The 15,597-nt window shown below is 36.7% G+C and overlaps 1 long non-coding RNA gene across 2 annotated transcripts; it reads left to right on the plus strand.

Moving 5' to 3' along the window:
• The first annotated feature begins 3,479 nt into the window (after positions 1–3,479).
• LOC120226545 lies at positions 3,480–4,194 on the plus strand. 2 transcript variants are annotated; one of them, XR_005527041.1, is made up of 2 exons: positions 3,480–3,748; positions 3,951–4,194. It is a non-coding gene; the product is annotated as an uncharacterized LOC120226545 (long non-coding RNA). The 2 variants fall into 2 exon arrangements; XR_005527042.1 differs by having other exon boundaries at positions 3,480–3,627.
• Positions 4,195–15,597: the final 11,403 nt, after the last annotated feature.

Here is a 15,597-nt window from a genome sequence, read left to right on the forward strand (position 1 = left end):
ACCTAAGGAAGTACTTAAGAAAGCTGACATAGGAAAAAAAAAAGACCCCATGACATTCCCGTGGGAGAAATATTACATAGCTATGTTGCAGTTAAGTAACGATGCAAAATATATAAGGGCCTGAGAAGAACACAATAATACTGGAGGGGAAGACCATATGGAACTTTATGGAATTGTTGAGACTGAATATGAACCTTAATAATTGTGTAGACATGAGATGCAGAAAGGAGATGAAGCCTCCACAAGCTGATCATCTGGTTGGTACATTAAGAGTAGGGTTACCCAGCTGACCCAAGGTAAAGGTCATGAACACAACATGTTATAAGTAGCATAGGGAGATCACAAAGCACCTATTTATTAGGTGATCATTCATACATTCATTCATTCAACAAACATCGATTGAAAATTTTTTACATAATGACCATTGTGGCAATATACTGGGAAACAAGCTATCTAGACCTCCTCTATCTTCATTGAACTTTGTAGTTTAGTTCAGGACAAAAAATAAACAGATGATTATTTAACTTAGAATTTTACTGAGTGATGTGGAGAAGTGCAGTGTGATTTAAGAACATAGATCAAAATGGTCTAGCCTTGTCTGGAATGGCACGGTAGGGAAGACTCTTTGAGGAATAGCTTAGGAGGTATTAGCAATAGTAAAACTAGAACACAGGGCACCAAGTTGAATGGGCATGAAATGAGTCAGGAAGACAGGGCTCTATGAGAAGCTTTGTTTTTCATACCGAAGAAAGGAGTTCTTGAGGAAAACAAAAACATGGTCAATTACATTTCTTTGCTTCCCTTGTCAACATTCCTCAGCATAAATTCCTCTGACTGATCTTGGTTCATTTAGGGGATCATCCCATGGAACATTTATGGCCATATATTGAAGAATAAGTTAAAATGGCATCTCTGATTTCTTTATTATGCCTATCAATGTAGTCTGGGGTACCTGTGTGGTTCAGTCAGTTAAGCACCCACTCTTGATAATGGCTCAGGTCATGACCTTACAGTTTTGAGATTGAGCCCTGGATCATGCTCTGCACTAGGTTTGGAGCCTGCTTAAGATTTTCTCTCTCCCTCTCCCTCTGGCCTCCCACCTCGTGCTCATGTGCTGCCTCACTCTCTCTCTCAAAAAAAATTGATGTGGTCTAAAAATCTCAAAACCATGGTGATATCTAAATTAAGTCTTTTATATATACTGGAATTTCAATAAGAGGGAATGACTTCCTTGAAGATTAGTGGGTGGCAGCATATTTTCCTTTTAAAATGATTTCATAAGCTATGTATATGTGTGTATATGAATGTATGATATAAATTATATATGTGCAAGAAAATGTCAACACTACCTCTTCTGAAACTTTCATGCTAAACAAAAGGAAATTATCAATATTCACTCATTTGGAACTAAATCTGTAGAGAATATTTTTGGGTTGTTTCCTTAATAATTGTTTTCAAAATGTTATTGGACCTACTTTTTTTCATTCAGGCTCCAGAACAACATACACCAGCTTTCTTTTCTTGGGATCAGCCAATCCTACCTTCTCCTTAGAGGCTGTCACTTGAGGTAAGTGGAGTGATATATGGCTGAGACCGGGGGGACAGTGGTTGAATGCCTAGCATCATTTCTTCACTTCATAGAAACTTCTATAAAGGAGAGACTTGATGTTATTAAAACACTTCTGAAATGAAAGGCAACTGAAAAGTGTTCCAAAGTCATCTTGAGGCAAGATTGGTATGTTGGAAGTTATGTCTCTCCACACCAGAACTTATGATGTCCTCAAATGAGAGCAGAGGTGGGCTCTGGCATCAGCTGTTGAGGAAAGTGATAGTAAGTGGAAAGACTAGACAATACGATGGAAGGAGAAATGCTCTGAGGAGATGCTGAAGCAAAGATGCAAACAGTGTAACTCAGCCAGATGGTTGGGCAAACCCACTAGCAGATGGGCCAGTAGTATACACAAGAATCAGGAATCATGTGGGACATCAGAATCATGGTTTAAAGCCAACTTTTCCATGGTGGAGCCTGAGAAAAAATGAAGACTTTCTGGCTCTTGATTACCTGTGATGGATGGCATAAATATAAGGAAGGAAATGTCTTGCACTTGGTAGTCTATGTTGCAGTTTCCCTGGGAACATATAGGAAAGTGTTGTGTGGTTTAAGAAGCTCTAAGTTAAACTGTGGGATATAATTGTTCCCCATTTAGACCAGAAAGCTTTATCAAACACTTACTATATATCAAATATTAGGCTAGACACAGAAGAAAGCAGAGGGAAACAAGATAGCCTATGGATCCTGACTTATAGAGTATGGTTTGCTGGCAAAAACAGATAAAACAAGATAATTCAATGTTATAAATGACATAAATGGAAAACTGCAGGGTACGTGAGACACAGAAGAGAGATATTTTGGTGGGTAGGAGGGGATCAAGGTAGTGTTTCAAGAGAATATAGGCACTAAGTTGAACCTTAATATTTGAGAAGTCAACTAGATAAAGAGTGAGTAGTAGATAGATGGGGGAAGAGGGCAAGCTTCAGAAAGTGGGTTCCAATCAGGAAGAAAAGGGAAAAGTCTGATGGTAAGAGAGTTTGTTGCAAATCAGAGATACATGGAGGTTTATCATTATGTTTGGTATAATAGGGCTTAGTTCATGGTTTGGAGATATCAATTGTAATCTAGTTCTTAAAATGGTTTCACCCTTGGCTTGTTGAACTGCAAGCCACTTTGAGGTGGAACATAATCACACTATAAGAATATGAGTCTCCATACTCTGAATAGAATTCTTACCTGATTTTACTCTTTTTTTTTCTCTGTGTTGCTTCAAAGTTTAGCCTCTGTTATCAGGGTTTTGGAAGAATAGAACCAACTCTTACCATCTAGGAACACACACTCAAACACATACTTGCACAAGTAATCTATTTTTGTTCTTCACAGTTCATTCTATGTCACTCCTTGATAATTTCTCCCTATGAAAGAATAAATCCAGCAAAATAAGAGGGGTTTTTTTGGTCACCATTGAAATGATGTTTAGACTTTCTAAATATCCATTTTATACATGGTTAAAACATCTAAAGCCACATATAAAGTGTGGTTAAAAATGCATCCAAATATACTCACGGGATCTTATAATTAGTCTTATTAGTCTTATGTATGAATACACATTATCTTAAATAATATCACATGGTTCAAATACCCACACATTTTCAAGGATAAATAAATGCTCATATATGAATATTTTGTAATCGAAATCCATTGCCCCTAACCATTTTGTTCATTTGGACAGTATTTTTCCCCTATTTGTGCATTCTGAAAGTGTTTTTTTTTTCCTTATTGTTGGCGATAGGGAGCCAGTGGGGCTCTGCCAAAGAGGATCTTGGACAGAAATCACCTAAGAACTCCAAACGGAGTGCCAGGGTGGACTGGTGTCCATTGTGGTGGGATTCCAAATTCTGAATATTGGTATTTGAATCCAGATGGGGGCGACTCTGGATGTGGGTCAGCCAGACTTGGAGTAACTCTGGCTGAGAGCTGATCTACACACAGGTCACACACAGATCTGTTTGTGGTAGTGGAGAAGCTGGGATCAGCTCATAGAGGACTCCTGTTGTGGAAGACCCAGGAGTGTAGTAGGTTTTACTTTTTAAGGAGTAACCCATTAAAAATGAAAACAAGAAGGGGCCTTTGATCTGCGCTTGGAGCCCTAGAGAACCACAACCAAAAATGGAATTAAAATTCCATAGTCGGAAGGTCTGTGACCGAACTCATAATCCACAACTGGCACTTTTCTTTTACTTAGTCAGTTCAGCACTTTGAATATCTGAAATCAGCTTCTTTTCTGTCCTGACAGGTTTTACAGGAAGCTAGTCAAGTCTTCCAAATTACAACATTAAATGAGATACATAAACACAAAAACTAATTCATTGATGTTAACTCTTTTCATAACTTACAGAGAGAAGAAAGAATCAGTGCATAAGTGACCCTCAAATTTAACACCTAAGTTGAAGAATGTTAAGCTGTTTTTGCCTTCAGTGTTTTTCTATCTTAACTGAAGAATTAAAATGGACTGGGCAAGAATTCCACATATACTCCAGAAACCGCCCATAAAAGAAAAAAGAGCTTTTCATCATTTGGGAAAGTATTTCCTTGATGGGTTTGTATTCATCAATAAACTATATCTTGCTTCAAAACATGAAGGCATGTAGGGCTGCTCCTAGTATCTCAGCAGTTTCCTAGAATGGATTCCATAGCAGCTGATAAGAAGCAAAGGAGTCAGGGAGAAAATACTATAGTATGCCTGTAAGCCACATGACCTCATGTGAGTTACCTACCCTCACCTCTCTTTCTCTCTTTTGACTCAACGTAAAATAGAGGTGAAAACAATATTCACTCTATTAGAATTTTCCTAATACTAAATGAGACAGTGCTTGCCAAACATTTAAAATTCAGCCTGGTATTTAATAAGTGATCAATATTGTATTGCTCCTGTTGTTTATATCATTGTTGTTGATATTACACAGCAACGTCTTCCAGTGAATTTGATAACTTTATACTTTTAGAATAACTGGAGAAGTATAACATCTCAACTAAACCTGAGACACTGCTTGGCAAGAGAAGAAGAGAGATAAACATCATGTATAAAAGGGTTAGTTAAATATATGAATGAAAAAAAATGCCTACCAAGATGTGAAAAAGGGAGTAAAATCATGTTTGTTTAGATTTCTAAAGATCAGTGTGAATACAGCTAGTGGGGCCTCTTTCCAACAGAATGTTATGTCCTTATGGAAAGAAGGTTTTGTTTCATCTACCCTGCCTAGGATTCAGGCCAGTGGCCCCATCTTAAAAAAATGAATATAAACAACAAAAGAAACAAAAAACTACAGAGCCAAAGTGACAGAATGACATTTGTAATTAGACCAAAAATGAGTTATTAATCAGAACATTTATCCTAAAAAGACCATACCATTTCTGTTTTCATCCATCTTCCTGGGTATGGCTCTGGTTTTGAAGAGTCAACACCAAAATAAGACTATGTCTGTTCCTGAGAATTGTCTGGGTTTCATTTTCTGATTAGAAACCACAACTGCTTCTTGGTGGTGAAACTGTGTATCTCAAAGCCACCAGTGAATAGGGTTTGCATTTGTGTTCATTTCTAAAAATAAAGGAAAAAAAAACCCTGAGCAAACCTTTCCCTGTGCATTAAGCCTTCTGACCTTTATTGAAATAACAAAACAGTTATTCAAAGGACATGAGGATGAATCAAAGGTAACTTTCTATTTGCCAACTTTCAAGGGTAGGGGAGAGCTTGCCTGCCTTTCTCAGAGGGCTGTTCTGACAGAATGTTTGCGAAGCACTCAGTCCTCTCAGGAGGGCGTTGAATTAGGATTTTTAAAAATTTAAATGTCTGGATATAAAAATGTTTGAAACATTAACAGTGAAAAACTGCATTAGCAGACTTCAGACTGCCTTGAAGAAACACCACCACAGTGCTGGCAGTATGTAGGGAGACCTAAGTCAGTTGTAACAATTGTAATCGCCTCTGGACTCATCTTCCTGCTTCAGCCACTCTCCTCTTCAATCTATCTGATGTATTTATCTTTATCATTTCCTTATTTATAAATCATGAATGATTCACCATCACTACACAATTAAGTACAAAAGTTTGTCCAACATTCAAGGTCCATAAAATATGGTTCCATCCTCTCCATCTATGTGACCTTTTGTTTTTCTTCTACATAAACTTATTTTCGAAGAAAAAAAGTAGCCTTCTTTCCATTGTGAAAACATTTCTTGCATTTTCTTGCCTTTGTACTTTTGATAATATGGGCCCTACTTTCCTGGATCTCTTATTATGCTGCCTTGCAGAAAATACCAAAAACATACATATAACATGCACACATACACACACACACACACACACACACACACAATCCAACTGAATCAGCTTTGGAAAAGAGTCCAGGTAGAGAACACATTGATTTCATTATTTGAGAGGCATTCTTCTCTTCTTAGTGCTTAGAGTTGTTGTGGATGCTCTGCCAAGATTTGGAAGGAACTTCATTCTCCCTGACTTAATATTCCCTTGAGAATATGTTAAGTACATGATTTTGACACAAGATGTTTTAACTTACATCATCCTGTTTTCCATCCTTAGAATTATAATCAATAAATCATATAATGAATGAACACTGTATACATAAGACTGTTCACCGTCACAAACCTGCGAAGAAAGAACCCTCTTGAAGTTTGGGATTGAGTAGGAGATAAAGACTTCACTATGCTACTTTCAGAGAAATGCCAAGGTTATCCACATAAATATCCAGCCATCCATTATGTTATAAAGATAGCATAGAAGCAGAGAAGAAGCCCTGATTCTCAGCTTCTCATCTCTAAAAGAGCAGATTGAAAGTATGTTCTCAAAGTTACTCCTAGCAGGACCACTCTCTGATTCTAGAAACCCAAAAGTCATGTATTAATGCCAACATTAAGAAATATGATTTATTTCTAAAATGACATATTATGATACCACATAATTTTTACTCTTATTTCATTATTATTATTTAAGTTTTCCTAAGAATTTAAGGAAGAATTAAATAATGCTTAGTGGAAGTGATAGATTTGTATCAATAAAGCTCAGTTCTGGTGATTTATGTATTACTTGATATTTATAAGCTTTAGCAGTCTTTCACTGTATGTGTATAGGTCTTTCCATTTGTAAAATGGGGTAATAATAATTATCATGCAGGGTTTTCATAAAGCTAAAATGAACTTGAATTAAATATGTAGATATAGGTATAGATATAGATATATAGCATACTATTAATGGCTACTCATTTTTAGACTTTTTCACTGTTACTAAAAATCATATGTTGTAAGTATCTATAAACATTTCTTCAGTAATTGAAAGATGTATTATCCTATAGACTTATTTAAAAAAAAAAAAACAAAATAAACACCTGTGTGTTTCTGAATGATAGAAATAAAGAAACCATTGGCATATTTTTCTCTGTTCTTTTTGACTTGTATGAATATAAGACAACTTTCTACTTTTCAATGATGTAGGAAATTGTCCCTCAGATGCTCACACTGAGATGATGCTGGGCTATGCAAATTCAATCTCTTGGCAAATTTATGGAGTTATCACAATTGCTCAAATATGTAATGTCTCTGTTGTACAGAGCAGACTGGAGAGTGGTCTGTAAATGTGTAATTTTAATGATAATAATACACATCTGCCAACCAATCTTTATAGATGAAGATATTCCTAATGAGAAAAAGGCACAGGCGTAAAATAATAAGCCAGATTCATTTTTGTATTAAGACTCTTTGTAGAAACATGAAGAATCTCCACCCAATCTAAATTTCAAAAAAAAAAAAAAGCAATTTACAAAGATATGATATGGAGAGTCCCATGGAACTCAAGAAAAGAAATTAGACTTACCACAAAGAACAACTGGAATGAGGGATTCAAATTCCAGATAGATTCTCTCTCAACTTTTCCTCTGTATTTCCTTCTTTGCCACAGATTGAACACTTTCTTTTCTCTGATCTAATGAATGGAAGCAAATCCACCAACAGCTCTCAAAGTGTAAAATAGACCTCTGTCTCTGTTCACAAGCTTCTCAAAATTTTCTTGAGCCAAAGCTCAAGTATTTGTGACAGGGAATATTTAGCATGCATAACCAGCTCATCCAACAATCAGTTTACTGTTTTCAGAAAGCAGAGTTAGGTAAGCATGCTCTTTGTGAAACTACATGGATGGTTTGGGCAAAGGGAGAATTCCCATAGAGAAAGGGTAAAAAGGTTTACCACAAAGTCCCAATGAGAAGTCTTCCTGATTTCTTCGTCCAAATATAATTTTCTTTGATACCTCATAGTGTTTGTTTCTGTGATCTGGATATTTTAGAATTTGATTACACATTATCTTACACTATCATTTTATTACACAGGTACGTGCCTTGTTTCCAAATCAAGTTACAAATGTTTTGGTGGAGAATCACATCCTCTTTCTGTTGCATGTTGCAGAGGCCTAGCATGGTGCTTGCATGGTGCTGTGAATGTAGTAGCCACTTTAATAATAATTCTTGAAATTAAGTAGGATGTTTCGCAAGGGTAACTTCAAGCATGTGTTTAGTTCAATCAAAAATGGTTTTATTGAGTTTGTTTTTCTGCATCCATTGTTTTGAACTTACAGATAGGTCAGTTTAGTAAGATCCGTAGAACCAATCATCCATGTTGAAGCAAGTTTTAAACTCTTTTCAGTGGTATTTATTTTGTCAGTGACTCTTCCATATGTGTATGAGGGGTAAGACGGAGGGCAGGCATTTAAGACAGCTGCAGGAAAGAGATTGACAGAAGGAAGGAACAGATTGAAGTAGTTAGCCAAATTATATGACATTCCAAACCTCAAAAGATAAAAGTACTAGTAAAGGCAAGGTAGACAGACTAACACTCATGATGAACTATCATATTCAAAATTTTAAAATACCTGCAACCCAGAAATGATTTTGAAAAAACTTGACCCAGATAGACTAGATTTAAAATGGTCCACACCAAAATGTTCTATATAAAATATTAGTCTTTTATAAAATTGTATCTCAATCTATTCACATATTGATTAATATGGTACCTAAATATATGCACAGTTTTAGTTAAAATATTTTAGAAGTGGATGCACAGCAACATTTTACTAAGACTTTTTCCAACAATTAGAGTACTTTGTACTCTAATCATTTACAGGCATTTTCACTTACTACTTTTAGCAAACACATTTCTCTGGTGGAAAGAACTAAAGATGCTATTATTTTTGCTATTAATATGAGGATCAGTATTATTGCTTATTACAATCATTTTAGTGTCATCATTTCTACAACACCTTTGAATACTAAGCTGATACCTGTTTTATAAAATACTATTTCCTATAAAATGTTCCATGTCTGTTTTTGTGAGTTACCACTCATTGCTATGTATTTGATATTTAAAGAAAGAAGTGCTTCTGATTTATTTACCTACCTCTAACATGCTAATAATAAAATTTAATTTTCTCTCTGTTCCCCAGGAATACTTCTCGAGATGGCTTTTTAATATGGCTAATACAGGGATGATGATAAATATATGCTTTCTAAAGGGTCAGCCTCTGTTTCAGGAACTGTTAAAATAGCTTTATTATAACAATACAATAAGTTGAGAAAGACTGGAGTCTTTTACAAAGTTCTAGAAATGTTTCACCTTCCAACTATAGTCTTTACTTTTTAAAATAAATCATGACTAATTTCCTCTAATGTGATGGTTTTTGTTGGCAAACAGATAAGTGGGAGTTGGGAACTCAGGTCTAACCTACTTAAATCAGAGGGAGCATTAACGCAAATATTCTTAAGTAAGCATTCATTGTCTAATCAAACGAAACCGGCTTACTCAATGTTCGCTAGCATGTCTTTTCAAATCCTGGCTCAGGCTCTTGACTAATGTGGGCTGCTCACTCTGATCCCATTGGGGCTGCAGAAATCTCCTATTTCCTTTCATTTTCGGGTATGCAGCTGCATTTCTAAGCCATGACTACATTGCTAAATGAATCATTGATTTGGAAAATCTGAAGTGACCTTCAACTTGTTCTCAAGCTCTTCCTCAAGAGAAGAGAGGCAAAATCAGCAAAATATTGAAGAGGTCGTTTCTCTAACAGTATTTTTGGCAGGTAGAAGTTTGGGGGACCATGCTGTATGTGCATAAGTGTGTATGTGTGTCAGGGAGATTATAGTCTATATTCAGAAGTGACATTCTCCATTAAAATCTGTGTTTTGGGTGTAGCTCAAAGGGCAAAGCCTTCTTCTTGTAGTACAGATGCAAACACTTTCCTAGCTTCTCAGCTGTGCCACTAAACTATATGCTACTCAGCCTAAAATTCATCATGTGGGTGGCTTGCACCAGTTCTGGGTACTTACCTAGTCAGCACAGCGACGGTCTTTCAGAAGAGTCAATACTATGAAAAGTTATATGATGAGAAATTCTGCTTTCATTATTTTTCTCTAACTTCACCTTTCATTTTCAGTTATGGCTACAGGGTATGTTTTGTCAACAATTCTAGACATACACATGGCCCTGGGGAGCAGTACAGCACTCCTCCAACACTGATGTGCTCCTCTTCATGATGGGTGACCTCGTTAGAAATATCAATATTCAATGAGACAGATAGATTACCCTGATGAAACTGCTCAATGGAGCTCATCTAAAGTCAATAGAAGATGCAGGTATTATATCCACTGAGTCACTAATTGGTCTCATGCCAGAACTGTCCCTTATCAATAGAGTCCAGTTAACCTAACCCTTCTATCCCTGAGTCTCTTTTCCCTTCAGTGCAGAGTGTTTCCAAAGACTTTTCTGGTTGAAGGAAGTATTAGAGAAGAAATTGATAAATAAACATCAACCTTTAGGTATGAATGACTGACAAGTCTCAACCCTTTTAAAACAGAAAGAATCTGTTTACCATGCTTGAAAGTTTCTACCACATTACTGGAGCTATAATTCAAGTTTCCTTTGAGTTGACCTAAAATGAGAGAATAAGTTACCTAGATGACCTCTCAGGTCTTTTCTCGCTCTAACAATACATGGATTTTTTTATGAATTTCCTAAGAAGTATACTTCATTTATTATTAACTCCATTTTAGAGCTAAGGAAGCAGAGGCTCAGAAAGGTCTGGTAGCAGAGCAGAGCGCAGCCTTCTAACTTGTGGGTTTCATCACATTCCTGATCCAGAAGCTTCCCAGTTGTTCTTATCTGTTGTGAGGCTTGTACTAGGTTCCTTTCGTGAACTTCCCAAAGAAAACCATTTTGACAGACCTTGCCTCTACCTCTGATACTTCCTAACCAACCATCTTCTCATGATGAGTCATTTTTGCAGCTTTCATCCCATTCTTAATGTTCAGGTGGGTGAACGTGATGACTGCAAAAGGCAAATAATCAATATCTGGGGTTAGACAAAGCTCTGTAAGCCAAGCTGCAAGCCTGAGCAAAGCTTCTGGTGTCCTTAACTATAACCTTGGCACATGAAAAGCGACTTCCATTCCATTTTACCAACGTTTCGGTCAAAGATCAATTGCCATTGTAATTATATCATATATCACAGGACAAGGAATCAGTGAAAGGGCAGGCCCTCTAAACTAATACATATCATTAGCATTTAAAGAACACGAAAAACAAATTGAACATTAGTCCTCATGTAACTCTTTTTTCTAGAGCAAATAATTTTCCAAATTAAAATGAATAAATTAATGAAATTGCCACATGCCTGAGAATAAACCACATTGGTAATGTCGTCAAGCCCTCAGCAAAGTTGAGCTCATTGTACTCCTCTGTCTGATCATTATAACATCTAATCAAGGGGAGCTTAAATACTTCAGTGAGCTCTCAAAATAAATTTGATCTGAGCATCTCAGGTCTCGTGGATTCCTAGGGTTACTGACTAGGTGAAACATGTTTTTGTTTTAATCCCTGTCTCAGCTCAAAGAGGATTAATGCCCATAATTCTCCTATCCCCATTTAATTGAGAAATGAAGTTTGAAGAGGCACCTCCTGGAACACTACACTTTGAAGTATGACCTATCTGCTGTCTACACAATAAATCTCTCTCTGTGCACACACATTTACACACACCCTTCCTGCCCAAAGAAAGAGAGAAGGAAGGCATTGTGTGTGTGCCTCTGTCTGTATTTGTATATCTCTGTTACAAAACATAAAAACATTGCTATTTTCTCTTTTCGATCTTAGGAAATAGGAAAGTATTCTCTAAGAAGCTCAAAGTGTCTCAAACTGTGACCTTACCTTTCTCTGGCACTCTGATATCCCCATTGGCACAAGTAGCCCTTTTATTAAAAGCAACACAATTCTTGCATTCTTTTTGGACGATTGAGATTTTTACTTTTTCTTTTTCCATACCAGTAGAGGTAAAATGTCTGGAGAAAAAAGAAAGACAAGATACCATACTCTGGAACTACATTTTCAGCAGCTAGACAGGCATTTGTAGAACCAAAATTATGAATATAGATCTATCTTTGAGTCAAATAAACCCGATGCTAAGATCTAATACAGAAGGGCACAGAGAAGCACAGGGAGATTTAATGCCAGGCTTACTTTTCTCATGCTAATTGATGTGAGGATTTAGTGAGGAGCTTAGCATAGGTCAATGCACACAGTAAGGCTTCAGCAAGTTCTTGCTACAAATAATATTCACATCTTGCACCCAAGACTTAAGGCTTCAGGATCAGCACATCTGACACTCAGTGTCTTTTCTAACCTTATCTCACTTCAACTATAACCTCTTGGTCACACAGACCATCCCTACCCCAGTGTGGAATGGCATTACCTAAGGGTGGGAATACTATGAAGCAGGCACCACTGGAGGCCCTCTAGGAGGTTGGCCACCACCACAACAACCTAAAGGCTGCTGAAAACTTTATCAAACTGCTCTCTCTGATATTTTAACCTTCAAAGACCAGGTTTGTGTGACATTGTTGTGAGTGGGATTTTAGCAAATGATGGTATATCCAGAAATAACAGTTTTTAAAAACTTAATATCTGTTATGAATGTATGGATTTTTAATGTAATTCATCTCGTGAGCTTCAAAATAAACTTTTAAAATAGACAAGAGAGGATATATTGCTGAAATGATTTCATAGATATGGAAACTGAAGATCAGAGAGATTTCATGATTGACCCAAGATCTCAACTAGATATATTCCTAGCATTCCCACGGTATTCCTTCTGCTAGGCTGAACTGCCTTTCATATTTGTTAAATGCCTACCTCCTTATATGCTGGGCAGAGGGTTTGCAGCAAATCACACAAGTGTATAATTTTTATCTCAGAAGTATTTTCTCTACTTTCTAAAAAATCATTAGATTTTAGCAACTGATATCTGCTTCATTTTTTCTCCCATATTTGCCCCCCACACATACACACATACACACATACTTATAGATACACATGCACACACACTCCTCTTTCTGGTCTCTTTTATTAATAGCAAACTAAATTTCTTTCAGAAAATACTAGTGGTCATTGTGTCACAGAGAAATCTCCCTTCCATGCAAGTTAATATATATAGAAACTTTGTAGCTTTTCTCCCTTTATCCTAAAATAAATTATGAAAGGTTGTATGTTCAGGCCTCAGGCAGGATTTTTCCTGTTTGGGGACACTTTTTCAACTTTCTATTTGAATCAGTAGCCATTTGTATGAGAAGAAAATGAATACCAATGGAAAAGCCCAGAGTGGATTTGGAAAATCATTACAACCGTTCTGCCATGGGTTTGGGCCTTTGACAAAACACCTATTCAAGGATGGAAAATCCACTATTTCTCTTCTGCATTTCTTTTTCTGAATAGAGCTGGATTGAATAACCAGCACTGATAAAGGATTCAGAGCAATTGCCTTACTAAGTAATAGTGAGCCCATGTTCTAACCAATGGGACAGACACTGGCCTTCAGTATATCTGACTAGGCTGCCAGATTTGACGTGAAGGTACTGGGGAAGGAAATGGGTAAAAAAGAAAGGTAAGATCCCCAATAAGTTTCACTCTCCCTACAGCATCTTTCAATTAAGCACCAATTAAGATGCCCCTCTCTTAAATTCTGCAAATCTGCAGATTTATGTGTACCTCTAGACATTTTTCCAGGTCTTTCCCTTGCGCTTACAATACATGCCTGCCTTCTTTCTGCATATTCAAACACTATTGTCCCTCCTTGAAACCTCCTCAACTAGTAATAATCATTTACATCCCTGCTAGTGCTTATGATTTTCAAAGTGCTTTAACATAAGCTAACTCAGTGATCCTCACACAACCTTGGAAGTTTATCCCAGCAAGTATTGTCTTATTGTTTTCATGGATGAGAAAAAGGAGATTGGAGTGGTTCCATTAGTAAACAAGGTCATAGCGCTAAAAAGGAAGCAGCACTGGAATTGATCTCTCCCCCTGCTTTTCAACCTGCATCTACAAGCTGCATGAGATTTCCCTTGTCTGGATGCTTGGAGCTCTCGGTCAGTCACATTCCAATGTAGCCTTTAGGTACTAAGTGCCTAGTTGCCTGCTATGTGGATGGAAATCACTGATAACCTAGAAATAGATTGCTCCTCCACATTTTTCACACAGCCTTCCTCCCACTTACCCAAAAATGGCAAGATGAGAACAGAGGGAACAATGGTACTATGAGGAAGAATGAGTCAGACATTGTGGGCTCTTTCTGGTTTCTGCTCCAGCACTCCTTGAAGTAGATAACAGTCAACTAGAGATCTAGTGTTACATACTTCATTCATTCATTCATTTATTCAGCATAGTCCATTCTTACTATGTCATGTTCTCTGTCTTGGGCCCTGGAAATACAAGTTAAATGTGGTATGATTTTGATCTCCAGGAGCTTAAAACTGAGTGTGGAAAATTCCATTCTTTTTTTGAAATGAAAACAAATGTAAGCACCAATGTGCAAGACAAAAATAAATTGTTCATTTTTTTTAAACTACATTGCATCAAGAATAAGCACATGATTGAAGAAAACATAGTATGTATTCCTCCTATAGGACACTCCAAAATTGAGTATGCAAGCTTAATGGCTACATTACATTTACCTTGAACTGAGTGTTATCTGTCAGGATTTACATTTGCAGTTTGGGTATTATGAACGTTAAACTTTTCTTTTTCCCTTTTCTCTCTTAGAATATAACCTGAATGGAAAAGACAATATGAGGGTGATCAAATACTTCAGGCAGTCTGTCTTGGGTAAAGATGATAGAAAACCATGCGTTTTACTTACATCTAAAGTGTTTCACAGATGATATGGAATAAATTTGAAAGGCTTGGCTCTTTGACTAATTCTTTTATAAATCCAGAAGTAAGACTTAGAAATTATGCATCAGCTTTTGGCTCACCCAACCATGGCACAGATGAAAATGCACCCCCCGAGTATATTAAATACACTCAACATCCTTTGACCAGCATATTGCTTTTTAAAGCTGATGAACTTATGGTCACAATTTCTGCTCAGATTCTTAGAGATTAATACCTTCTTCACTTACTGGATTTCGACTCTGTACTATCTCTGGATGATTTTTCATTAGATGAAGAGTCATTGAGCAGTCACTATGCATAAAGCACTTTGGGGATTTAGGTGATGAGCCTCCAACAGGGGAAGTAACAAGAAAACAATAGCAATCATACAAAGCTCAATAGAGATGGTCTTCAAAGGAAGTAATGTGAATGGGGATGGGGCACTAGGAGTGAGGAAGCAATTAACACTTGTTAGGAGCTTTATCTCAGAAGAGGCTATAGAAGAACTAAAGTCCCCCAAAAATGAATAGGGTTTGCATAACAGAAATTGGACTTGGCATATATAACAGGCTAACAGGTCAGTCTGAGCAGGTAAGGATCTTGACTGTGATTTTCTGCAATTATGTTTTGTATGGGACAGTATTGATATTGATTCTCTGTTTCATACATTTACCATATTTATCAGATCCTTTGTTTGGTCCTTAATGTATTTTGTCATACAAGAGCCTTCTATATAATTCGATACTCATTTAAAAATAGTTGATATCCTTCACAAATTATGCTCTATG

This window comes from Hyaena hyaena, unplaced genomic scaffold (genome assembly GCF_003009895.1).
Source record: "Hyaena hyaena isolate Hyena2069 unplaced genomic scaffold, ASM300989v1 scaffold_1741, whole genome shotgun sequence".
NCBI classification, from domain to species: domain Eukaryota; kingdom Metazoa; phylum Chordata; class Mammalia; order Carnivora; family Hyaenidae; genus Hyaena; species Hyaena hyaena.